This window comes from Podarcis cretensis (assembly GCF_951804945.1).
Source record: "Podarcis cretensis genome assembly, chromosome: 14".
Lineage (NCBI taxonomy): Eukaryota > Metazoa > Chordata > Lepidosauria > Squamata > Lacertidae > Podarcis > Podarcis cretensis.
In genome coordinates, this window is record NC_137183.1 from 3,214,130 (window position 1) to 3,240,707 (window position 26,578).

The following is a 26,578-nucleotide window of genomic DNA, read 5'->3' on the forward strand; positions in this document are numbered from 1 at the left end:
GAATTAAGTACTTAACCCGAGGTACCACTGTACTATAAGCCATCAGGCTCTGCACATGGAGCTTGAATGTTTCACAATCACAGCTTCATCGACCAGAAGCTCCATTTTCTAATCAGTTAGTTCTGGCAGTCCGAGATACACTTGGTGGTTTACTAGCTTCATAAAAGGCTCTGGGCATGCTCCAGGATCCCTTCCAGCCAAGCCGGCTACAACAAGCAGCAAAATACCAAGCAGCTGGGGAGGCTCTCCAGAATTCACACATTTTATTTTTTAAAAAGAAATTTTAAAAGCTCCCAAACTCTTCTTGCCTTTCCAGTGCTGTTTGTGCTCCAGTTCCAGATGGCATAAGACAAGCTTCACAGCTTAAGGGGAAAGAGGCTGCTTGTTAGCAGATTGCTTTTTGAAAGTCCTTGGTGAGCAACGTTCAAAATCTTCCCAGCTACACTCACAGATCTTTCTGGCTGCCAAAGCATTGGCATTGCAGGGTGGACAGCATTCATCAGCCAGAAGAGAAAAGAGGGGTTGTGATTCTCACAAGGGCTGCACCTTTAACAAATGGTTCATTGATGTAAAAGATGCATCGTTCCCCATTAAAACAGAAATGTTAAAGGGGGGAAGCCATTTCTTAATTTTGATAAACATCATTAATTTCATTATTATTTTATTCATTCATTTTGTTTCCACTCATTCTCTAAGGGGGACACAGCCATGATTCTGTTGCCTGTAACTTCTGTGTTTCCATATATGAGAGCCCATAATAATATTAACATCAGGAAGAACTCTCTGGTGGTAAGAGCTGTTTGACCGTGGAACGGTCTCCCCTGGGAGGCTGTGGACTCTCCTTCCTTGGAGGTTTTGAAGCAGAGCTTGGAGGGCCACCTGCCAGGGATGCTATAGCTGAGATATAAATCTCCAGTGCTTTTTTTCTGGAGAGATGCAGGGGTATGCATACCCCGAAACATTTTGTGAATCTAACATGAGAAGAAACTAAAAACTGACAGTGAATCGTCAGTTCTGTTGCTACCCCCAATGGCGGCCTCATTTCCTGTCATGGTGTTTCCTGAGTCTCAGACGGAAGCCAGCGTTTAATGTGTGAAGTAGGAGTTGGAATCTAGCATGGTGATTGGTCAGTTTCATTGTTACCACCCCCAATGGCGGCTTCATTTCCTTTCCCAGTGATTTTCGTGAGTCAAAATGAAAGTAACCCTAAACAAAACACTGTATATCTCTACCTCTGCATACCTAGGGATGGATAGATACCTCCTATCCACACACATCTACCTACCTACCATACTTATATCTAAAACCACAATACTAATAATATTAAATAACAACCATGTTAGGACTGGATACAACCATTTTTAAAAAAAAAAAAACAACACAATCACAGTTGGAGTAAAATTTCATTCAAAGGAAAGGCCTGTCAAAATCAAAACATCTTCACTACAGGTGGTGACCAAGTTGCGCAGGCCTTCCAATCCTGGCTGCTGCGCATGTCAGTGGAGAACAAATAAGCACGCCCTGCCCCATTACTTTACACCACACCCCCATAACAATCCCCACCATCCATTCTGCCTTCTTCTGGGTCCAAAAGGACCCACACGTCACCGGGACATGCTCCAAATGTTTGCCGCCTGTACTTATGTGTGGGGAAAGGCCAACAATGAGGGGACAAAGCAGGCCTCTTTGTAAGGAGGGAGTTCCATAATCTGGGTGCCACATCCAAGAAAGCCCTGCTTTGTGTCCCAGAAAATCCAGAGAATCCTAATGGAAATAGGGACAGAAATTGCAGGTGGATGCTTATTCATTCTATGTCCAGTACAGAAATCAATCCATTGAATACAATCACAATTCACTGTTGTTGATGAAATAAAGGGTTGTGCGTTGAAATAAAGGGAGCAAAATAACGTCATGGCAACACAATTTACATAACCTATGTTCCATGTGGGGAAAGGCTGTCCATCAGAAATATCCTAGCCCCAAACCCTGACCAGTAACCTCAAGCTGTTCCGTTGTAGAAACAAATAAATGAGAAAAGAACATGTCACCTGAAACTCACTCCGGTCTATGCCATTTGCTCCTGTAAGAACCTAGTTCCCTTTGTTTGCAAGTTTCATTTCCTACGAAGCAGGAGCTGTAACTGAAAGCGCTCCCCATACCTTCCCCATAAGGCACACCTTCCCCCTTAGAGGAGTACCATGACACTACCGCTGATCATGGGTCCATCTAGCCCAGTGATGTCAACAATGGCTGGCAACAGCTCTCCAGTTTCAGACAGGAGTCTTTCCCCTTCCTGGGGATCAATCCTGTGGCCCTTCTGCGTGCACAGCAGCCTGGCCCTACGTAGGACTGCTCAAGGTCTTTCCGAGGTCATAGGTTATTTGTTTCTTTCCCCACAAACCAGTGGGAACTGTTCACACAGCTGCTTTATTTGAGACATAGATTTGCAACAACAAATATATGATTTTTTACTTTGGGAATAAAAAGAAAGAAATGGGATTTATTTTTTTAAGCAGTCACTGCACCTTCTTCCCCCCCGATTTTTGCCTCACTCTGCAGAGCAATGTCCAAAGAAGTGAAATGTCTTAAGGTACATCTCACATGTTTCTTCTTTCATCGTTCCAAATCCCTTTAATATTCAGTCCCCAAGATGCACAGGAAATCACCTCCTCTTGGGAAGCAACAGGCGTGTCGACAATGGAAGCCTCTGTGCCCTCTTTCCAGCTGGCTTTTCATGTGCCATGCCATTGTGGGCAGCAGCTAAATTATTCCTGTGGCTTCAGAGAAGGTGAAAGCTTTATGCTAAATGGGGGAAAGGAAGAGCATGAAAATGGAGGTTGGTTGACCCACAAAGGGAAGGTTGAGAGCCATCCATATCCAGAGAGAAGGGGAATGCAATTTGTGCAGGCTATCAGTCAGTGACCTCTGACAGACAAACAAACTCTTCTAGAAGCGAAAACACATTTTGAAAAGATTCTCCACAGTCATTTGCCTAGGAAGTAGATTCTCAGCATGAATTCTGTGTAGGAGCACAGGAAGCTGTGAAAAAGGAAGATGGTCTTTAATCATTTACATGGGAAGCTGCTTTATAGAAAGTCACACCATGGATCCACTGTCTACACTGACTGGCAGCTGCTCTCCAGGATTTTTGGTCTACACAACATGACAATTACAGGAAGCTGCCTTATACAGTCATACCTCATGTTACGTCCGCTTCATGTTACATTCTTTCAGGATACGTCCTGCGGCGACCCAGAAGTACCAGAAGGGGTCCCGTTCGCAACCAGAGGTACCACTTTACTGAGCTCAGACCATTGATCTCGCTCAGGGACGCCCACCTAGCTCAGAAATTTCTCCTCCAACTAGCAATAACTCTTCAAGGTTTCAGGCAGCGGGATCTCCCAGTCCGACCTTTAGATGCCGGGCACTTTGGACCTTTTGCATACCACTGAGCCGCAGTCCTTTCCCAATCAGAATCTTGCAGAACAAGCAAAAACAAAAACCCACATGTCCAAACATGAAGGTTGCCCTGGCATAGGTTTGCCTCCTCTGTGGAATCCAGGCATATGCTGTTTAAACAGTACAATGGGCTCTGATTCCTGGGGCCAGAAAAACTGGCCACGCAAGCCAGTCGGAGTGGCAGTGTCTGACTGGGAGCTATTGGTGCCATGCGCTGTTCAAAAGCTGTGCCCTGAGATCAGATACCAATGCCGACATATAGTAGGCCTAGCTGGTAAATGATTTAAACATGAAAACAATTATAGCCATATTTGCAGATAACAGCAACATATAAAAAGATTGTTTAATGCTGTATTGTGTTTTTAATATTTGGTTGGGAGCTGCCCAGAGTGGCTGGGGAAACCAAGCCAGATGGGCAGGGTATATATTATTATTATTATTATTATTATTATTATTATTATTATTATCATTATCATTATCATTATTGAATTGTCAAACCTAACTTAAAGGCACACCATGTGTTAAAGACTACTATAAGGAACTCAAGATGACTTGACTTCAAAAAGATGCAATTCCACAGCTGAGAAGAAGTAAGAAGCCTTCTCTATCACAAAACTTCTAGAACAGGCTTCCTCATCCTGTTCTAGTTTAGATGTATTCAAGTCTCCAGGGCCAGATGAACTGCATCCAAGAGTATTAAAAGAACTGGCAGATGTGATCTCAGAACCACTGGCAGTCATCTTTGAGAATTCCTGGAGAACAGGCGAAGTCCCGGCAGACTGGAGGAGGGCAAATGTTGTCCCTATTTTCAAAAAGGGGAAAAGAGAGGACCCAAATAATTACCGCCCAGTCAGTCTGACATCAATACCAGGGAAGATTCTGGAGCAGATCATTAAGCAAACAGTCTGTGAGCACCTAGAAAGGAATGATGTGATCACCAATAGTCAGCATGGATTTCTGAAAAATAAGTCGTGTCAGACTAACCTGATCTCATTTTTTGACAGAATTACAAGCCTGGTAGATGAAGGGAATGCAGTGGATGTAGCCTACCTTGATTTCAGCAAGGCATTTGACAAGGTGCCCCATGATATTCTTGTAAAGAAGCTGGTAAAATGCGGACTTGACTATGCTACCACTCAGTGGATTTGTAACTGCCTGACTGACCGAACCCAAAGGGTGCTCATCAATGGTTCCTCTTCATCCTGGAGAAGAGTGACTAGTGGGGTGCCACAGGGTTCTGTCTTGGGCCCGGTCTTATTCAACATCTTTATCAATGACTTGGATGATGGACTCAAGGGCATCCTGATCAAATTTGCAGATGACACCAAACTGGGAGGGGTGGCTAACACCCCAGAGGACAGGATCACACTTCAAAACGACCTTGACAGATTAGAGAACTGGGCCAAAACAAACAAGATGAATTTTAACAGGGAGAAATGTAAAGTATTGCACTTGGGCAAAAAAAATGAGAGGCACAAATACAAGATGGGTGACACCTGGCTTGAGAGCAGTACATGTGAAAAGGATCTAGGAGTCTTGGTTGACCACAAACTTGACATGAGCCAACAGTGTGACGCGGCAGCTAAAAAAGCCAATGCAATTCTGGGCTGCATCAATAGGAGTATAGCATCTAGATCAAGGGAAGTAATAGTGCCACTGTATTCTGCTCTGGTCAGACCTCACCTGGAGTACTGTGTCCAGTTCTGGGCACCACAGTTCAAGAAGGACACTGACAAACTGGAACATGTCCAGAGGAGGGCAACCAAAATGGTCAAAGGCCTGGAAACGATGCCTTATGAGGAACGGCTAAGGGAGCTGGGCATGTTTAGCCTGGAGAAGAGGAGGTTAAGGGGTGATATGATAGCCATGTTCAAATATATAAAAGGATGTCACATAGAGGAGGGAGAAAGGTTGTTTTCTGCTGCTCCAGAGAAGCGGACACGGAGCAATGGATCCAAACTACAAGAAAGAAGATTCCACCTAAACATTAGGAAGAACTTCCTGACAGTAAGAGCTGTTCGACAGTGGAATTTGCTGCCAAGGAGTGTGGTGGAGTCTCCTTCTTTGGAGGTCTTTAAGCAGAGGCTTGACAACCATATGTCAGGAGTGCTCTGATGGTGTTTCCTGCTTGGCAGGGGGTTGGACTCGATGGCCCTTGTGGTCTCTTCCAACTCTATGATTCTATGATTCTATCCTCGGCCCTCCAGATGTTTTGAGACTACAATTCCCATCATCCCTGACCACTGGTCCTGCTAGCTAGGGATCATGGGAGTTGTAGGCCAAAAACATCTGGAGGGCCGAGGTTGAGGAAGCCTGGGATAGCTACTACAACCCATCTATAGCCAGGGTCAGCTAATGCCAATGCATTAGGCAGTAAAGGGGGCAGGATCCCAGGTGCTCGAGGCCAATTCATCCCCTTTTCCATGCAGGTGGATGAAACAAAAGTATCTCCCTTTTGCTTTGGAAGCCAAAACACAACTGCCTCCAAAGTCGGGCCGGGGTGAGGTGGGGATTAATTTTTGCTGAGGGCAAGCAAAATGTCTGCAGCAAGTGTCCCAGAGTTCATATAAGCCCAACAAGCTCCAAGCCCTGGAATTTTAAAACCTACAGACAACATGAGCTGGTGAACTTTACAGCTTGACAGCTACAGAGATTCAAGCAGGACAGGTTTACGTTTAATTACTTTCTGCCCTCTGTCACAGGCTGCTGACCTGCATTTAGAAACCCGGAGGTCTTAGCCCAGTGAAAAATGAGAACAGCTTCTCCCCTTTGCTCCTTCACAAAATGTCAGGGGAAGAAAAGACTGATGGATAATTCAACCTGCCTGCCAAAGACACAACTTCACTCTGCAACCTTGACCTGGTCAGGGTTTCAATTTAGACAGTCCCCTTAACATTACCCTGAGGAAATGGATGGGTTACAACAACCAGCACCACCATCTTCTTCTTTGCCACACGAAAGATGGCAAGTGCCACGTAATGACCTAGACCAGAATTAGCCAAGTGGAAACTTATTCTTTCCTTTAAGTCTCACCACCTCTTCTTGACTGGCTTTGGTACTTTCTCACACATCTCCTCAGTCCCTCTGTTCATCAATCAGCAACCTCCTTTGAGCTAATTCTCCTACCTGGGCTCTCCTTCTCTCGCAGCTCTTAAACACCAGACTCTTGCTCTTGAAGACGTGCGAGTCGCCTTCTCTTTCTCCTGCCATGCAGTAAGTCAGACCATTGGGCCCTCTAGCTCAGGGTTGTCTACACTGGCTCTCCAGAGTTTCAGATAGAGGTCTTTTACATTCATGTGTTAGACTGGGGTGGGACGTGGGTGGCCTACGACTTGCCAATCAAAAGGCCAGCGGTTCGAATCCCCGAGAGGGAGTAAGCTCCCGTTGCTGGGTCCCTGCTCCTGCCAACCTAGCAGTTCAAAAGCACGTCAAAGTGCAAGTAGATAAATAGGTACCGCTCCGGCGGGAAGGTAAACGGCGTTTCTGTGCGCTGCTCTGGTTCGCCAGAAGCAGCTTAGTCATGCTGGGCACATGACCTGGAAGCTGTACGCCGGCTCCCTTGGCCAATAAAGTAAGATGAGTGCCGCAACCCCAGAGTCGGTCACGACTAGACCTAATGGTCAGGGGTCCCTTGACCTTTTATTAGACTGGGAGCAACACAGAGGGGGAAATTGGTGGTTTTACACAGTCACAAAGGTAAAGATAGTTGGAGGGTTGCTGAGAAGGGTAAAGTGGCGGTTTCAAACCAGGTTTGAGTACAGTCAGAAGGGAGCTTGGAAAAGCTCAGCTGTGTTAGCTTTTGTATTGTACCCATCTGTGCTATTTCTTCTTGTTAGAGTTGGCTTAAAAAACCCCTAACCTCTCAGCATTCACCCATCCCTGCTTTACTCTAACTTCTGTTCTTTAAAACCTCCACATTGTTCTTCTCAGTGTCTCTCCAATGCTACTTTGCTCAAAATCATTCCATTGTTTTAAATCACAATTTTTCCCTTTGGTGGAAAAACTGTCGCACTTTCCCCCCACCAAGGCCGTCCCTTGTGCCCATAAGTCATTTATTGCAGAGATGTGTTTCCCTCCTGCTTCTACCTTTTCCCTCCTCCTTTCTCTTTAGACCTTGGGAAACAGACAGTGAAAAGAGGATGATGACACAGTAGTGCAGATATAGTACACAGAGAGAAAAAATAGTCTCTTCAACAACAGATTCCAGCCCATGCTGGCAAATTCCAACACACTCAACCTGAGCACCACTCAGTCACAGAAGAGGGAAAGAGGGAGGGGAGAGCAAGGGGGGGAGAGAGCTCTTCGTTTGTCTCTCTCCTCCCCACCTCCTCTTCCATCCACTATTGCTGCCTTGTGAGCACCATCCATCATGCACAAATATTCTAGCATCACTCATTTCTCCCTCACTCTGTCAACTGGTCTCCTTGTCTCTCTCTCCCCTCCCTCTAGGCTGACACAAGCAGTATTCATCACAAGCCTAGAAATGTACAGTGTTTAGGTCTGACAGCCAATTAAATATATTTTAGCTGATTAATTATCTGTCTTCCAGCTGATCAAATCCATCTGCATATTCCCAAAAGCTTAAAGTGTTTCTTAAATATGATATGTTTGTTTTTCCTGGTTAACGTGTGATATTTTACTGTATTTTTGGTTTCTATGGAAGCCGCCCAGAGTAGCTGGGGAGGCCCAGCCAGATGGGCAGGGTATAAATAATAAATTACGTATTATTATAACGCAGGAGCGCAACAACCAACAACACAAAAGAGGAACAATCTCTGTAGTTGCCTTGCCATACAAGACTGTCTGCCACTTCTTGTCTTGTTACTATTTTACAGTACAGAGTCCTTCCAGAGCAGCCTTTGCCAACCTGGGATCCTCCAGACATTTAGGCCCCTTCAGCCCAGCAAGCCTGGACGCGAGTGGTTGTCCAAAATATAAGGAGGGCACCAAGTGGGCAAAGGGTGCTCCACACAGTGACTCAGTCAGCTGCTCTCCTTTCTGTTGACATATGTAATAAAACATCTGTAGCCACTGTCCTCTTATTATTCCACATATGTCCCAAGGCAATGTACAAAATGTAATAAAAACCACCACAGAACAGTCACCAAACAGCACAAAATGCATCTGGAAAAGCCCCGCTCCAAGTTGCTGCAGAGTGGGCTCCCGAGATCTTTGGAACTCAAAGGAGAAAATCTCCTGCAGCATGCAAGGATCTATTGAGTATATAAGGGATAAGGTTTCTTGCTTACACTACTATCCAAACCCTACTGTTTATTCTTAAAAATAAAGACCATGGCGAATAATTCCTCTCCCCTGTTCCTTATTATAGAAGCACACCAGAGCCAAAATAGGCTAATAAATAGTACCTTTAACTTGCAACCTGGCAAACTGAAATTGCCAATCATGGATCAGCTGAAGTTTCAGTTAATTGCTGGGGGAAAGCCTCCAGGCCACCCTGCAACATCCAAAGCGACTTTCTCAAGACTTCCAGATAAACAGTCTGGTATGTATGAATTGCACCCAGTCCAGAGCAAGGGCCTCCAGCCTATGCTTCATCATCAGCCATCTTCTCATTCTGTCTGAAAGTGGCCAAGTTTGTGATGCAAGATCTCACATTCTTTGCATTATGGGACCAGTGCAGCAAGTGTCAACACCCTCAAATAGCTAAAGGGGTGCTTCCTTCCACACAGACGGACAGCGGAGGCCCTCTTAGCAGCACCTCTGCCCTGTGAAGCTCAAGAGACTGTGGTGCGTGACACACCCTATGGAGGCTACCCTCCACACACACACACACACCCACACACCCCAGACTGCAGAATGCTTTCCCCTCCAAAGGGGGTGAGGCTCAGCCATCGTAAATCTTCCACCAATGAGTCAAGATCGGGAGTCTTTGAGGTGGAAGGAAATGCCCCTCCCCATCTGTAAAGCTGTTACTATTTCAGATAAGTGTTTAAATATGTTGCTTTGATACATTATGTTCATTCTGTTTGGAGCCCACCATTGGACCATAAAGTGGACAGGTTAGAAAAACTCATAAGAATTAAAAACACACCAACCTGGTGCCCTCAAGATGTTGCAGGACTACAACTTCCATCAGTCCCCAGAAGCACAGGCAATGTGGTGAACTGCAGTCCAAAATGTCTGAAGGGCACCAGGTTGGGGAAAGTTCGTCAATACAAATTAAGAAGTGCATGGTGAGGGGACTGAGAGAAGATAAATAAGGTGGCAAATACAAGTACTGTATTCTTAGGCTTTAAATGCTGACTTTTGCTTTCTCCTAATTGTATTCTCGAGTTTCCTAAAGCACAATTGATACGTTAAAGACGGTGTTTAGCAGACATCAGGTGCACACTGTCTAGGGCTGCCATACGTCTGAAAAATTCCAGACGTGTACGGAAATTGGATGCCTAAAATGGCAACTGGGGTAATATTTGAATTTTAATAGATGTCTGGAATTTCCCGCACATATGGCAACCCAGGTTTTTCTTAGGTTTTCTGGTTGTGTGTGTGTGTGCTACCGAGCCTTTCTGTCTCACTTCAGTCACCGTCAGCTTCCCTTTTGGCCCTGTCCTCCCCCTCCTGGAGCATCTGCTTGGCCCACCGCTTTGGCCCTGCCCTTGGGAGGGAAGAGAGAGCGGGGGACGCATGCAGACATGGGCAAAACGAAGTGCTTGGTGGGGAGGGCCTGCGCCAGGCATGGGGCGCCCCCTCTCTCTCTCTGGGCTCCCAGGGTGGGCAGCAAGGGGATGGTCTCCCCTCCTTGAGGGCCTCTTCGGTCCTTCTACCCCGGAGGTCTCCAGGTCTCCTCCCCACCTGCTGGCCTCTGGTGTTGCTGCTCCAGCGCAGCCTTTGCACTCTGTCCCTTGCGCATGGGGTGGGGGCTCCGCTGAGACCGGGGCTGTATTCTGCTGCCATTCTGGGCCGCCTCATAGAAGCAGCAGGAGGGAGTCACCACCTTCTCACCCGCGGCTTCTCCCTGCCCAGCAGCTCTCAGTCCTGCTCCCCTGCGCACAGGCCCCTCTCCAGGTATTCTGAACATGGTGGCTTTGACCCCACTTCTAGACCTTCTCAACAACTTTGGGGGTGTCAGGAATGTTACTTTTTGAAATGTGACAAGTCTACATACCGTCAAACAGTCCTCCCCAAACCAGAAGCCGTCACCCTTTTACCTCCTTTCCATCAGTACAAAGAAATCAGATGAGGAGAACCTTCAAGGCACCCAGTTGTGGAGGAAGAGGAGACCATAAGGCTAGGTTGCAGCATTTGGGACTTCTTATGTTTAGTGAAAAGAACAGTCCATTTAAAGTTAATGGACTATGCAGAGATGGTGAAGTTGACAGCAAAACTAAGAGATCAAAAAGATGAGAACTTTGTTGAAAAGTGGAGGTTCTTTTCAGACTATTTGAGAAAAAAACTACTGTCAAATGAAATCGCATAGAGGAAGGAGGTAACAGGCAGAGGAAAGAGAATAAATAAATGACTATAATATAAGTTATAATACAATAGAAAATAAATGGTAGTTATAGCAGCTGATAAAGGAATACAACAGGAACATCACAAATGTAACGATGGGAAGTCAAAATGTAAGAAATTATTATACCGAAAGTGAATTGAATAATGTCAATTTTTGTGTAAAAAACTAATAAGAATTATTTTAAATAAATAAATAAATAAATAATAAAATTCATTCAAAAAAATCTTAATAGGTGTGAATAGCAGTCTGAGGGTCTCACAGAATGGTTTCAGTTCTGAGAAGAAAAGAGCGCACAGAGGAAGAGAGTCAAAGCAAGGGCTCAGTGCCAGTAATGGCAACAACTTGAGGTAGTTGCCTTGTCATAATGCAGCAGTTTCTGGGATCTGAACTCCAGAGAGTCAGGGATGCTTCCTGAATGAACAAACAGTACTCCTGCCAAGATGTGCCAAAATGCCAGTGCAGATGCTGAACACGCTTGCACTGACAATCAGCCTAAGGAAGGCAACCTGCAGCAAAGAGGGTCTGGGGTGGGAGTCAGAGAGACAGAGAGAGATGGAAAAGTCCAGGGGGCTCCCTCAGCCCATCAGACTGAGCCACTCTGCTCAGCAGCCCTGCACAAGACCCACCAAGCCTTGACCCGGCAGCCGGGCTTGGTGCTCTTCTGGGTGTTTGCCAACCTCCTGCTTTTGAAATCCCAGGCAGGCAGCAAAAACAGGATCATTAAACTGAGAATTGTGAGGATAAGGGCATCCTCAGTGCCCAGCACTGGTTTCACAATCTGCAGAACCCCTGATTCTCAGCCGGGGGAGGGGAGGCCACTGAAGACTCTCCCACGGGACAAGGGGTGTGGTATCTGAGCAAGCTTAGGATCCCCTCATCCTCTCTGTTATCTTCATTCCAGTGCCTAAGCTGCACCTCACAGCTTGCAGTATTTGCCAAATAAATAAATAATTCACATTCTCCTAAACTATGAAGGATTACACTAATTAGAATAAACTGGGAAGACATGAGAGAAAGAGGAATGGGCTGGTGATATTTTGTCAGCTTAACACCAAACTAATTTATGCTTTAGGGGAAATATTTGAGATTTCTAATTAAAAATCTCTACAAAGCCTGTTTGGGAGAGGGGGCCTCTCATCACTTACATTCAAGGACATTAAAAGCTGCTGCTGCCTTTTCCTTGCCTTCTTCGCCAAGAAGTTCTCTCTTTGATTTTCTTTCTTCTTCAGCAGACACGGAGCAATGGTTCCAAGCTACAAGAAAGAAGATTCCACCTAAACATTAGGAAGAACTTCCTGACAGTAAGAGCTGTCTGACAGTGGAATTTGCTGCCAAGGAGTGTGGTGGAGTCTCCTTCTTTGGAGGTCTTTAAGCAGAGGCTTGACAACCATATGTCAGGAGTGCTCTGATGGTGTTTCCTGCTTGGCAAGGGGTTGGACTCGATGGCCCTTGTGGTCTCTTCCAACTCTATGATTCTATGAAAAGGAAGAGTTGAATAACTCTGGATACCAAACTGGTGGAGGAAGGGGGTGCGGCAGCGCCCCCCCCCCGATGCTCACTCCGGCTCGCCCCTCCCCCACCCCGAGTGCACAGCATGTGCGCCCCTCCGGGTGCCAGAGCAGCTAGCTCCGCCTCTGATACCAAAGAAGCTTGATTCATAGCCAGTGTGGTGTAGTGGTTAAGAGCAGTGGACTCGTAATCTGGGGAACCGGGTTCGCGTCTCTGCTCCTCCACATGCAGCTGCTGGGTGACCTTGGGCCAGTCACACTTCTTTGAAGTCTTTCAGCCCCACTCACCTCACAGAGTGTTTGCTGTGGGGGAGGAAGGGAAAGGAGAATGTGAGCCACTTTGAGACTCCTGAAGGGGAGTGAAAGGCGGAATATCAAATCCAAACTCCTCCTCTTCTTCTTCTTCTTCTTCTTCTTCTTCTTCTTCTTCTTCTTCTTCTTCAAACTGCAGCAAAATCTTCTTTCCAATGTCCCATTCATAAACAAAAAACCCATTTTGTATTTTTTGGGTGGTGGGGAAGAGGAATCAATTTCATTTTTTGAATAGTCTCCAGCAGTAGTTGCACTCTGAGTAATCCCACTGAAATAGAGGGGCTTAAGTCCATCATTTTCAATAAGCTTGCTCAGAACCGTAATCTACTTTAATTTCACCCTTATAATTCAAACAAGCTATGGTCTCCCCAAGTTCAGAGCATCACTGAGCACTGTGGAAGCCCAAAGTCTGGGAACCCAGAGCACATGCAAAGGAAAATTGTACTTTCCAATTGCATCTGAACAGGGCCATAATTTGGATCTGCCTTCCCCAACCTGGTGCCCTCCAGATCTTATTGAGGTGAAAGTTTCTATCTTCCCTGAACAATGCCATGCTAGCTGATGAGAGTGGTAATCCAAAACATCTGGAAGACACCAGGTTGTGGAATGCTAGCTTAGATTTTAAGTTTGTTTGTTTTTTAAATGGCTTATCCCCATTAATCCTTGGGAATTTCAGTACATTAGAAACCAACTGTTCCACTTTCAGCCAAAGAGCCAAATGACACCCCCCCCAGCTGCCTTGAGGTCTTTCCCCTGGCAACCATGAAGCCTGAGGCCTTTCCTATCCATTGCTCTCCTTGATTAAGAGATGGGGCCTGAGCTAGACAGCAAAGTCTCCCCACCACACACACAAATATGGAAATGGTTCAACTACGACTTGGTAGCTGTCCTACACCTTACACTACAGTTGCCTAATGTTTGGCCCTCCAGATCAGGGGTGGACCTTGGCAATATGGCACCCTGCCCAAAACCAAAATTTAATGACCCACTCCCCACCAGCCTTCATGCCTCCTTCCTAAAGCTGGGTAACAGAGGCACTGGGCAAGCACTAAGTAGGATTTGGGAAGGAGGCAGGAGGACTCTAGGAACCTGTCAAAGCCTCATGGGTCCTTTCCAGAACAGGGCAAGGCACCCTCCCCCTTGGTGCTGCACCCAGTGCAAGGAAACCAGTCATGCTGTCCTAAATCCAACATCAAAGGACGGCAGACTACCAAAGACTTTTTTTGAAATGACAGACAATATGGACTTAATTGACATTTGGAGAACGAAGAACCCCTTGGGAAGAGAGGGAACATTTTTCTCTGAAGCCCAGCTGACTTGGACAAGAATCGACCAAATATGGATAACTAGAGGTCTGGCACCCAAGGTCAGAAAGGTGGAAATCTGCCCAAAGAGCTGCTCCGACCATAATGCAACGAAGATGGACATGACACTACTACCAACCGGCTCCTTTAGATGGAAGATGAATGACAATTTGTTTAGAGATCAGGAGATTGTTGAGAAGGCCCAAAAAGCCTTGAAGGACTATTTTGAGATAAACATGAACACTACGGTGGAAAAAGAACTATCTGGGACGCAAGTAAGGCTGTAATGAGGGGGTTCTTGATACAACAGAATGCTGTAAAGAAAAGGATACAAAATGAGAGGAAAGACAAGATATTGGAGAAAATCAAAGAATTGGAGAAGAAGTTAAGATCAAATCCGAAGTCACAGCCGACCCTGAGAGAAATCAAACTTCATCAAGCACAATATTCTAAATTGATAAACCAGGAAATAGAGTGGAAGATTAAATTAATGAAACAAAAAACTTTTGAATCGGCAAATAAATGTGGGAAACTGCTAGCTTGGCAGTTGAAGAGGAGACAAAAACTAAATACAGTTACAAATTTAGAAATTGAAGGAAGAAATATTCAGAACCCTGTGGAGATCAGAAAGTGCTTCCAGAGATATTTCAAAAGATTATATACTCAAGGGCCGCAAGATGAGGTTGAGATTAAACAATTTTTGGAAAAAAATGGACTAACAAAATTGTCACAAGAAAATAGATCAATCCTGAATTGCAAAATAACACGACAAGAGATTGAACAAGCCATTCAGAACATGCAATTGGGCAAATCCCCAGGGCCAGATGGGCTGACCTCCAAGTATTACAAGACATTAAAAGACTATCTGATACAACCACTGATGGAGGTCAGCAATGAAATTATGGAGGGGAAGAAGGCGCCGGAATCATGGAAAGAAGCTTTTATCATATTGATACCAAAATCGGAAGCTGAAAAGACACAACTTAATAATTATCGTCCCATCTCCCTTTTAAATGTGGATTACAAAATATTTGCAGACGTTTTGGCAAGTAGACTCAAAAAAGTATTAAATGAAGTAATTCATAAAGACCAGGCAGGCTTTCTCCCAGGTAGACACTTGTTTGCTAACACAAGGAATATCATTGACATTTTGGAACTTTTGCAAACAGACATAAATACAAAAGCAGTGTTAATTTTTATAGATGCGGAGAAGGCCTTTGACAATATCTCTTGGAAATTTATGAAGGGAAATTTAAAAGAAATGGGAGTGGGACGGGGTTTTGAGAATGGGATTGATGCAATATATTCAGAACAAAAAGCTAAATTGATAGTTAACAATGTGGTTACAGAAGAGTTTAAAATTGAAAAAGGAACACGACAAGGCTGCCCCATTTCCCCTCTGCTATTTATTTCGGTTCTGGAGGTGCTCTTGAACATGATCAGAGGGGACCGGTTGGTGGAAGGAATTCAGGTCGGAGCGAAACAATACAAACTTAAAGCTTTTGCAGATGACCTAGTTTTGACCCTGCAGGAGCCAGAATCTAGTACGAAAAGAGTGTTACAATTAATTCAAGACTTTGGTCGGGTGGCGGGATTCAAATTAAATAAACAGAAAACTAAGGTGCTGGGAAAAAATTTGACAGATACAGAGTCAGAACGGTTTCAGAGAGAGACAGAACTAACTGTGGTTAAAAAAGTAAAGTACCTAGGGGTAAACATAACAGCAAAAAATCTGAGTCTTTTTAAGGATAACTATGAAAAATGTTGGTCTGAAATTAAAAGAGACTTAGACAGTTGGACAAAATTGAAACTTTCTTTGTTAGGCCGAATTGCTGCTATTAAGATGAATGTATTGCCAAAAATGTTGTTTTTGTTTCAAACACTACAGATTGTGGACAAGACGGAGTGCTTCCGGAAGTGGCAGAGAGACATCTCTAAGTTTGTCTGGCAGGGCAAAAAGCCCAGAATTAAGTTTAAGATATTAACTGATGCGAAAGAAAGAGGGGGCTTTGCCCTGCCAGACCTAAAGCTGTACTATGAAGCCGCAGCTTTCTGCTGGCTAAAAGACTGGCTACTTCTCGAGGACACTGACGTTCTGGATCTGGAAGGTTTTAACAATGCTTTTGGTTGGCATGCATACTTATGGTATGACAAGGTTAAGATCAATAAGGCCTTTAAGAATCATATTGTCAGAAAAGCAGTGTTTAATGTCTGGACAAAATATAAAGACTTATTGGAAAATAAAACTCCAAGGTGGCTTTCACCGCTGGAAGCTAAGGCCCGAAAAAGACCCAATATGGAGGCCAAATGGCCAAAATATTGGGAAATACTAGAAAAAGATGGAGACAATTGGAAATTGCAGAGTTTGGAGAAAATGAAGGATAAAGTGCGAGACTGGCTACACTACGCTCAGATTAAAGAAGTCTTTAAAAATGACAAAAAGTTAGGGTTCCAGGTGGAGAAATCGAAGTTGGAAACAGAACTGATAAAGTGGGCACAGGACATTGGGCACAACATTATGTTTGAGGACTGGGAAAGGTTGTGGACCATTGGGTTGAACTTCGCTGCATGTAATGCTTTGAAGGAAAATGTAATGAAAATGATATATAGATGGTACATGACCCCAGTTAAACTTGCCAAAATATACCATTTGTCTGATAAATGTTGGAAATGTAAAGAAAATGAAGGAACATTCTTTCACCTCTGGTGGACTTGCCCTAGAGTGAAGGCTTTCTGGGAAATGATATATAATGAGCTGAAAAAGGTATTTAAGTATACCTTCACTAAGAAACCAGAGGCCTTCCTTTTGGGTATTGTTGGCCAGAAGGTGTTAAGGAAGGACCGAACATTTTTTATGTATGCAACAACAGCAGCAAGGATACTTATCGCTAAGCACTGGAAAACCCAAGATCTACCCACACTGGAAGAGTGGCAGATGCAGCTGATAGACTATATGGAACTAGCCGAGATGACCGGCAGAATCTGAGACCTGGGAGAAGAGAAGGTTGAAGAAGACTGGAAGAAATTTAAGATTTATTTTAAAAAGCATTGTAATTTGGTTGAATGTTAAGAAGGATGCTAGATCATAAATAATTGAGCACCACTAAACTAGATGGAATTAGGATGACAAGTGAGATTGAGGAAAAAACATAAACCGTTGGGAGGATTAATAGATTATATTTTAAATGAATGGGATATAAGAATGTAAACAAGATGATAAATTGCGGGTAAGAATTGACAATGATGCAAGTGGGAGCGGGAGACGCGAGGGAGTCCAATGAAGCTAAGAAAATATGTTATGATATATGTTTCATTGTTTTTTATTTCTGCATCTATGTTTAAAAATTTTAATAAATATATTTAAAAAAAAAACAAACATCATCTGGGTGGACACTTCAAAACGACCTTGACAGATTAGAGAACTGGGCCAAAACAAACAAGATGAATTTTAACAGGGAGAAATGTAAAGTATTGCACTTGGGCAAAAAAAATGAGAAGCACAAATACAAGATGAGTGACACCTGGCTTGAGAGCAATACATGTGAAAAGGATCTAGGAGCCTTGGTTGACCACAAACTTGACATGAGCCAACAGTGTGACGCGGCAGCTAAAAAAGCCAATGCAATTCTGGGCTGCATCAATAGGAGTATAGCATCTAGATCAAGGGAAGTAATAGTGCCACTGTATTCTGCTCTGGTCAGACCTCACCTGGAGTACTGTGTCCAGTTCTGGGCACCACAGTTCAAGAAGGACACTGACAAACTGGAACGTGTCCAGAGGAGGGCAACCAAAATGGTCAAAGGCCTGGAAACGATGCCTTATGAGGAACGGCTAAGGGAGCTGGGCATGTTTAGCCTGGAGAAGAGGAGGTTAAGGGGTGATATGATAGCCATGTTCAAATATATAAAAGGATGTCACATAGAGGAGGGAGAAAGGTTGTTTTCTGCTGCTCCAGAGAAGCGGACACGGAGCAATGGTTCCAAACTACAAGAAAGAAGATTCCACCTAAACATGAGGAAGAACTTCCTGACAGTAAGAGCTGTTTGACAGTGGAATTTGCTGCCAAGGAGTGTGGTGGAGTCTCCTTCTTTGGAGGTCTTTAAGCAGAGGCTTGACAACCATATGTCAGGAGTGCTCTGATGGTGTTTCCTGCTTGGCAGGGGGTTGGACTCGATGGCCCTTGTGGTCTCTTCCAACTCTATGATTCTATGACACAGGTTACCCAACTCTGCCATAGTCACTTCAGAATTTAAAACTTGTTTTCCAAAGTGTCCAGCCCCTTATGGTTGTGGAGATGCACTACTGAAATTTTGTACTGCAGGCTGGGGACTTCGTAAGATCCTCAATAGTTAGAGATGAGGCTTTGGTGACTTGTTCAGTTCCTTGACCCCATTCCACTAGCAAAAACAGAACTTATGCAAAATAGAAACAGACACGCATGAGAGAGAGAGAGAGAGAGAGAGAGAGAGAGAGAGAGAGAGAGAGATTGTCATAGAATATGGTTGGCCAAAAAATAAGAAGTGGAATACAATGGTACCTTGGGTTTAATACGCTTCAGGTTACAGACTCTGCTACCCCAGAAATAGTCCCACGGGTTAAGAACTTTGCTTCAGGATGAGAACAGAAATTGTGTGGTGGTGGCGCGGCGGCAGCAGGAGGCCCCATTAGCTAAAGTGGTGCTTCAGGTTAAGAACAGTTTCAGGTTTAAAACGGACCTCCAGAATGAATTAAGTACTTAACCCGAGGTACCACTGTACACAAAGTCCTGTTTAGGACTTTCCTTCCATTTTTTATTTCCACCACTGATGCCTATCCCTGACCTAGAGACAGAATTCCCAGTTAAAACAGTCAACCGGCTGCCAAGAAAGGTATAAACATTTTGCTCCCTTTCCAAGCCTTTGCTAAATGTGCTTTTTTAAATCACCCAAGCAGATGGCATACATGCCTTTTTCACTGACAGTGAAACATATGGTGCCTTATAAAAGGTACTTTAGGAAGAAACCACAATCACCTAAAGAGATTAAGATGCCACAAACTCCTTTCATTTTAGCTATCAGATTACATTTATTTATGAGACTATAAAATGAAGGCAAATCCAGGTATGTTCCAAGCTTCCTTTCTCTTCTCTGGAGAATAGGGCCCAAACCAATGGCTTCAAGTTACAAGAAAGGAGATTCTGACCAAACATCGGGAAGAACTTTCTGACAGTAAGGGCTGTTCGACATTCAGGAGGTGGTGGACTCTCATGTCTTGGAAGTTTTAAAGCAGAGGCTGGATGGCCGTCTGCCATGGATGCTTTAGCTGAGATTCCACATTGCAGGGGCTTGGACTAGATCAACCATGTCCCAACGTGTCGATTGCGATCCACCGGTCGATCGCAGGATGGATTTTGGTTGACCATACAACCAAGGCCCCCCTCGCCCATGGAATAGCTGTCAACATTTCCCTTTTTTTAAGGGAAATTCCCTTATTCTGAATAGGATTCCTCACAAGAAAAGGGAAAAGTTGACAGCTATGGCCCATGGCTGCTGGGGCCCCTCATCGCGCGCTTGGTCGCGGCCGAAGCCCCTCCGCAGGCGGCATGGCCGGTCGAGGCTCCTCTTAGCCGCGCTGCCTCACCGCAGCAAGCGCTCTGGCTGGCGCCGCCTCCGCCTCTGCCTCTTCGTGGCCGCCTTTAGCGCCTCCTTCCCGCTCCAGACACTGCCGATCCTCTGCGCCAGCAGGCAGGTGCTGCAGCGGCGGCGCTCCCTCCACCCCTCGGAAAGGTGGCAGGCGCCTCCCTCCGCCCCCAGCAAGCCACAGCCCCAGGCAGGGAGGGGGCAGCCGAGGAGGCGCGGGCTCCGTGCAGGCTGCAGCGCTGCGGGGGGAGCCACAGGAAGGAGGGGGGCATGGAGAGAGACGAGGATGCCCCTCCCCGCCCCCCCTTTCCAGCTCCAGCCTAGCTGCGTTTATTCGAAAGTAAGGCCCGCCCCCGTAAGGGGGAAATTGGGCATTTCGGGGTGTGTTGGCTTCCCGCGTGTGCCAAGGGCCCTGGGAGGGGTAATAATTTGTTATTATTTTTATTGTCATCATCATAATTTATTATTTATACCCCGCCCATCTGGCTGGGTTTCCCCAGCCAAATATAATATGTTTAAGTTGAAGAATGACAATGGGAGAATGTGGCAGATCCCTGCCAGTTTCTGATACAGTGGTACCTCGCAAGACAAATGCCTCGTAAGACGAAAAACTCGCAAAACGAAAGAGTTTTTCGTTTTTTGAGTTGCTTCGCAAGACGGATTTCCCTATGGGCTTGCTTCGCAAGACGAAAACGTCTTGCAAGTTTGTTTCCTTTTTCTTAAAACCGTGCATTCACTTCGAGGAGCAACTCATAGCACGCGGTGTGGTAGCCTTTTTTGAGGTTTTTGAAGACTTTGGTGATTTTTGAAGCTTTTCCAAAGTCCGTGCTTCGCAAGACGAAAAAATCGCAAGACGAAAAAACTCGCGGAACGAATTAATTTCGTCTTGCGAGGCACCACTGTACTGGATAGTAGATCACAGCCTACTGGAGCAGATGGCCCTTGGTCCCTTCCAACTCCACAGTTCTGTGATTCTATCATTCTAAAACAAAATTATCAGCCCCCTCATCTTACTATACACTACAAGAAGAATGTAATTTTCTTCAGCAGCATTGAATACATAATCAGTTTTATTATTATAGCCTATTAGGATTACAGGAGATGTTCCTTGAAATCATTTCACAGGGTGGGGAGTGAAGGACTATCACATAGAGACTGTTCAATTTTGCCTCATACAAATGACTTCACTTGCTGCAGATCTAAACACTCCATCATTTTGTGGGGCAGGGGGAGGAAATGTTTTCACAATGACAAGACCTGTTTATTCTCTGCCATCCTTTGGCAGAACATAAACATAACCAATGCTGTCAAAAATGGACCAAAGTACCGGTACATGTAAATCACACTATATGTGCCAAGAAGCAAATTTGTTTTTGCAGACTGGGAATGAGACCTAAATTTACTACTAGCCAGAAAAAAGTGTGCAGAGAGAGAGAGAGAGAGAGAAATGGGGGTGTCCAAATACCAGCGTAAGGGCTCAGTTTGGCCCTTGGGTGCTCCTTGTCTTTCCCACCCACCAACAGAGCCCTGGATTCAGAGAATCCTCCATATATTTTTTATAAACCTCAGTAGCATTTTCTGTGAGGCATGGATCATCAGACAACATGGCATCTTAGTACCGATTCTGTGGCCTCTGTGACCTCGAGGCACAAATTGCAACTGGTGACCATTAAATCATTCCGTTCCTTTCTCAAAGGGGAGGTGATTCAATGGGCAAAGGTTGGGAGGTGAGTCAAAGCCCCCCAAATAAGTGCTGCTATTGGCATCCGCCCTAGTGCTTTGGACTCCTCCATTCCAGAGAAACTGGCATGGTGCTGGGAGGCCAGAAAGCATCTAAATCAGTGGCTCCCAAACTTTTTCAGGGCAGTGCCCCCTTAGTTCCATAAACCCATCCTCAGTGCCCCCTCCCCTATGCAAAGACATTATTCAGAATAGCAGTTTGCACAAGACACTCAGGTAAACGATAACACAATAAAATTCAAATCAGTAACAATTTCAAACTCAAAATCTGTTAGATATTCTCGCGAGGAAGCTGTTAATCAGATTCAAGATGACCTTAAAAAATTGGGGGACTGAGCCAAAACTAACAAAATGAATTCCATTGGTGCAAATGTAAGGTTCTACACCTAGGCAGGAAGAATCAGCTGCGTAAATATAAGATGGGGGACACCTGGCTTGCCAGTAGTACATGTGAAAAGGACATAGGGGTCTTAGTGGACCACAAGCTTAACATGAGTCCACAGTGTGATGCAGCAGCAAACAAGCAAATACTATTCTAGGCTGCATCAAGAGAAGTCTAGTGTCCAGGTGAAAGGAAGTAATAGTCCCACTCTATTCCGCCTTGGTCAGATCACACCTGGAATCCTGTGTCCACATCTGGGAACCACGATTTAAGAAGGATATTGACAAGCTGGAACGTATGCAGAGGAGGGAGACCAAGATGATCAAGGGTCTGGAAACCAAGCCTTATGAGGAGTGCTTGAAGGAGCTGTGTATGTTTAGCCTGGAAAAAAGGAGACTGAGAGGAGATATGATAGCCTTTTCACATACAGTGGTGCCTCGCAAGACGAAAAGAATCCGTTCCGCGATTCTCTTCATCTAGCGGTTTTTTCGTCTTGCGAAGCAAGCCCATTGACGGCTTAGCGGATTAGCACTATTAGCGGCTTAGCGGCTTTTAGCGGCTTAGCGGCTTAGCGGATCAGCTGATAAGCGGCTTAGGGCTTAGGAAAGGGGGGGGAGGAAAAAAACCCGCAGGAACTCGCAAGACATTTTCGTCTTGTGAAGCAAGCCCATAGGGAAATTCGTTTTGCGAAGCGCCTCCAAAACGGAAAACCCTGTCGTCTAGCGGGTTTTCCGTCTTGCGAGGCGTTCGTCTTGCGGGGCACCACTGTATCTCAAGGGCTGTCACATGGAAGATAGAGCAAGCTTCTTTTCTCCTGCTCTGGAGGGTAGGATTCGAACCAATGGCTTCAAGTTATAAGAAAGGAGATTCTGACTAAACACCAGGAAGAACCTTCTGAAAGTAAGAGCTGTTTGGCAATGGAACAGTCTCCTGTGGGAGTTGGTGGACTCTACTTCTTTGAATGGTCATCTGTCAGATGCTTTAGCTGAGATTCCTTCAATGCAGGGGGTTGGACTAGATGTCCCTTGGGGTCACTTCCAATGCTACAATTCTATGATTCTATACAATATGTTGTTTTCAACATGAAGTTCCTGAATCAATGTAATAATTTAGAATGGGTGTTTTATTAACAAGCAAACACACACACACACACACACACACATAACATCCACCAACTGAACTGAACCATCTCTGGACAAGCAAATCAACAGGCTTGCTCTTAAGATCCTATTCATCTTAAAGAGACCACATACGTCATCATCATAGTATGAGTCTGTATGTAAAGGTGGCTGCACAACTGGAGGAACTTTTGTTGCCCCAGAGGGCAAGACTTGAACCAACGTGGTTATCACAAGGTAGCTGCATTTTGGCATTGTCTCAATCGCCTTTAACTTTTCTAGATTGCTTTGGTCTGATCCTGCAGGGCTCCTTTTCCATTCCTACCAGAGACCCCCTTGGCTGTGACTCTGGGAAGACCTGCTCCCTGCCTTGCAGGCCTTTCCCCCCTGGCCTGGGGAGGATGGGGCCCTGACTGACTCCAGCTACAAAAGCTGAGGTTGCTGAGCAGAACCTTGGGTTGTCTAGGGGTTTCTTCCTGGGGAGGTCATGTTGCTGCTGTTTTTGATATTAATTTTTTGTATCTTTATTTTAGATCTTATTATGATTTATGCAGAAATTGTTCAATTTGGTGGCGTACTTTTTGATGTTTTATTCATTGTTTGCAATTGTGTATTTTTTAATGTTGTAAGCCACCTTGAGCATAGTTTGAACTATGAAAAGCTGGCATACAAATAAAAGTATGTGAGTATTGCTACGCTGGTTCTCTCTTTTCCAAGTCTCCTCTCCTTCCACCGTATGGTTTTAGGAGGATGAGCTTGCAGTCAAGGGCCATTTCGAGTTCTTTCTGTGCAATGCCCAGACTGTTTTAGAATAGGCATCACAGTTCAGGGTAAACCACATGTTTTTCATGCAAAGGGCCCCTGTATTCAATCCCTGGCACCTACAAATAAATAGGGGGGGGGATCTTCAGATGGGAGGGCTGTGACAGACACTCCCCTCCAGCCTGTGGGACTAGGAAGAGCCACTGTCTGTGCAGACAGTACTGAACTAGATGGACTCAACGATCCGACAAAGCAGGAGGCAGTGTCATTTGTTCACAGAGAAGACAAAAAGGATGTGCTACAATGTATCCAGAAAGAAAAAAGAGCACATTGCCACTGTTCTCAAACATTTATCATGTGAGATATAAATAAAACAGAAGAGAAACACGGCCTTTGCACAAAACACATCAGCGCCAAATTTGCCAGACAGTTCAGCCACATCATAAGCATGCTAATTCCAAGGCCTTGCGAATCCCGGACAGCTCTCAAATCAGCTAAGCCGCCTTATCGCAGTTGCACAGGGGGACCAGTGTGTACCAGATTTTAACTGCATTGTGCGGTGGACGAAAAAGGATCTTCAAGATTACCGGGCACTTTGTATACATTTGCCCATTTGAACTGGCAGCCTGGAGACAAGGCCCTTCTGGGACAATTCACATTTTAAGATGCATGTGACACAATTCACGACTCAAGGGGTAGGGTGGGTGGTTATGATGCCCACTCCCCCTCCCCAGATTCATTTTTAAAAGATGCTGTTGTATATGCAAGTGGGTGGGAGTTCGAAAAACCACACGTCAGTTTTTAAAGACATGCCAAAGAAACAAGGTAGAATATGGGCAACTACTGACAGATGGGACCAGATCTGACTCCCTAAGAAGGTGGGAGCCCTGAAGCTGGATCAGGCCAGTGGCTCATGTAGCCCAGCATCCTGTTCCCAGAGTGGCCAACCAGATGCCTCTGGGACGCTCACAAGCAGGACCCGGGCACCAGTGCCCTCTCCTCACCGGGCATTCAAAGGCATATGGCCACTGTTACCACCTTCACCAGCAGCCATTTACAACTTTACCCTCCATGAATTTGCCAAATTTTCTTTTAAAAGCGTCCAAGTTGGGGGCCATCACTACACCTTGTGGTAGCAAATTCCTGAATTTAACTCTGCAATGTGTGAAGAAGCCCTTTCGCTTGTTTGTCCTGGGTCTTCCAATGTTCAGCTGCATTGGATGCCCCCAAGTTCCATTCCTGTGAGGAAGAAGAAAACACTCTTTTCACTTTCTCCATGTGTTCTACACGCCTCCAGCACATCCCCTCGGACTCACCATTTCTCTGGACGAGTGCTTCTGCAACTTGGGTCCCTTGCTGTTGTTGGACTATAACTCCCATCATCCCTGACCACTGGCCCTGCTATCTAGGGGTGATGGAAGTTGTAGTCCAACAACAGCAGAGGACCCAAGTTGCAGAAACACCGCGTGACTTAAGAGGCCCAAATGTTGTGTGTAAACTTTCCTTACACCGTATGGGATTAACAGAACCAGGAATACAGCCAATGCTGCAGGAAGAGGTGACACCAAGAAGAGTTTAGAAGGTGTCCATCTAAAGGAAGGGAGAGTGAGCTGCGGCTGTCAAGATGCTGTGTGCTGCAACTCCCATCAGGCCCAGCTAGCACTGCCACTGGAATGGATTTATGGGAATTGTACTTCAGCAGCATCTGGAGAACCACAACTTCACTACTCCTCACCAAAAGCAATGTTTCTCGTTCCAACTATTGCTGTTTAGCCCTGATATATTTGCCTACAACAGTAACACAATACCACTAAGAATCTAAGACTGTCTCTGCTGGATCACAGAAGCTTACCAGATTTTTGTGAATTTTTCGGTGCTGTGAACAAAATTATTACCCAGCTGTGGACTCTGCAGGGTCCTTTTCCTTATAGACCAACATGTTTACCCTTGTGTGTATTTTCACAAGTTTAAAATTGCACAAAAGATTGATTCACCACTCCTGTGCTGAAAGAGATTGCCAGTTTTATCGCAAGCCCATCAGGTCACAATCCATGCAAGGACATCCTGCATTATGATAATTAAATCAATAATTTAGCCTCTTATTTCTCAAGGCAGTATGATAAATGAGTTTGTAGCTACAACCACAGATGGAATATTAATTAATGCAATGCCTTCAGGGTAAGTGTGCTTCTGTGTCATACAAGACACTTCATGAACTATTCTCATCTCAGGTATTGCACACATACACAAGGCACCCAAAAGAAAATTGGGAAGGAACCATAAGACACCATGGTGGCTCTTGAGGTAATGAGTGTGAAAAAGATAAATATGAGGAAACATTGGGCCACCTATGAACAAATAGTGAAGGAGATGGATAACTAATGGAAATTAAAACCATATGAGGAAGTTAAAGGTTTTGTGAATGATTGGTTGCATCATTGTCAAATTAACAAAATGTTTAATGATGATAAAAAGAAAAATGGATTTGGATATACAAAATTGGAATTCAAATTAGAATTGTTAAATAACAAAGTTAAAATATTATCCAAAATGTATAAATTATTACTTGAATGGGATTTGAAAGATGAAGAAGTTAAATCAGTCATGATACACTGGGCTAAAGATATTGGCCATAATATACAATTAGAAGATTGGGAAAAATTATGGAAAGAGGGGATAATTTTCACTGCCTGCAGTGCTTTAAAGGAAGATATAATGAAAATGATGTACAGATGGTATATAATACCAGTGAAATTAGCTAAAATGTACAAAACAAATAACAAATGCTGGGAAAAGAAGGTACTTTTTACCATATGTGGTGGGAATGTAAGAAAGTAAAGGACTTCTGGGAAATGATTTATAATGAGATTTTAAAAATGTTGAAAAATACATTTGCAAAAA

General features: G+C 44.7%; 1 protein-coding gene across 4 annotated transcripts in view; it reads right to left on the reverse strand.

The window, feature by feature from the left end:
- APBA2 (amyloid beta precursor protein binding family A member 2) overlaps positions 1-26,578 on the reverse strand; it is a 118,581-nt gene that overhangs the window by 68,556 nt on the left and 23,447 nt on the right. The window contains exon 2 of one of the 4 annotated variants that reach the window (XM_079953240.1): positions 11,289-11,455. The exons of the other annotated variants lie outside the window; for them this stretch is intronic. The gene's annotated coding sequence lies outside the window, so the exon portion shown is untranslated. The remainder of the gene's footprint in view (positions 1-11,288; positions 11,456-26,578) is intronic. 4 annotated transcript variants of the gene reach the window in all.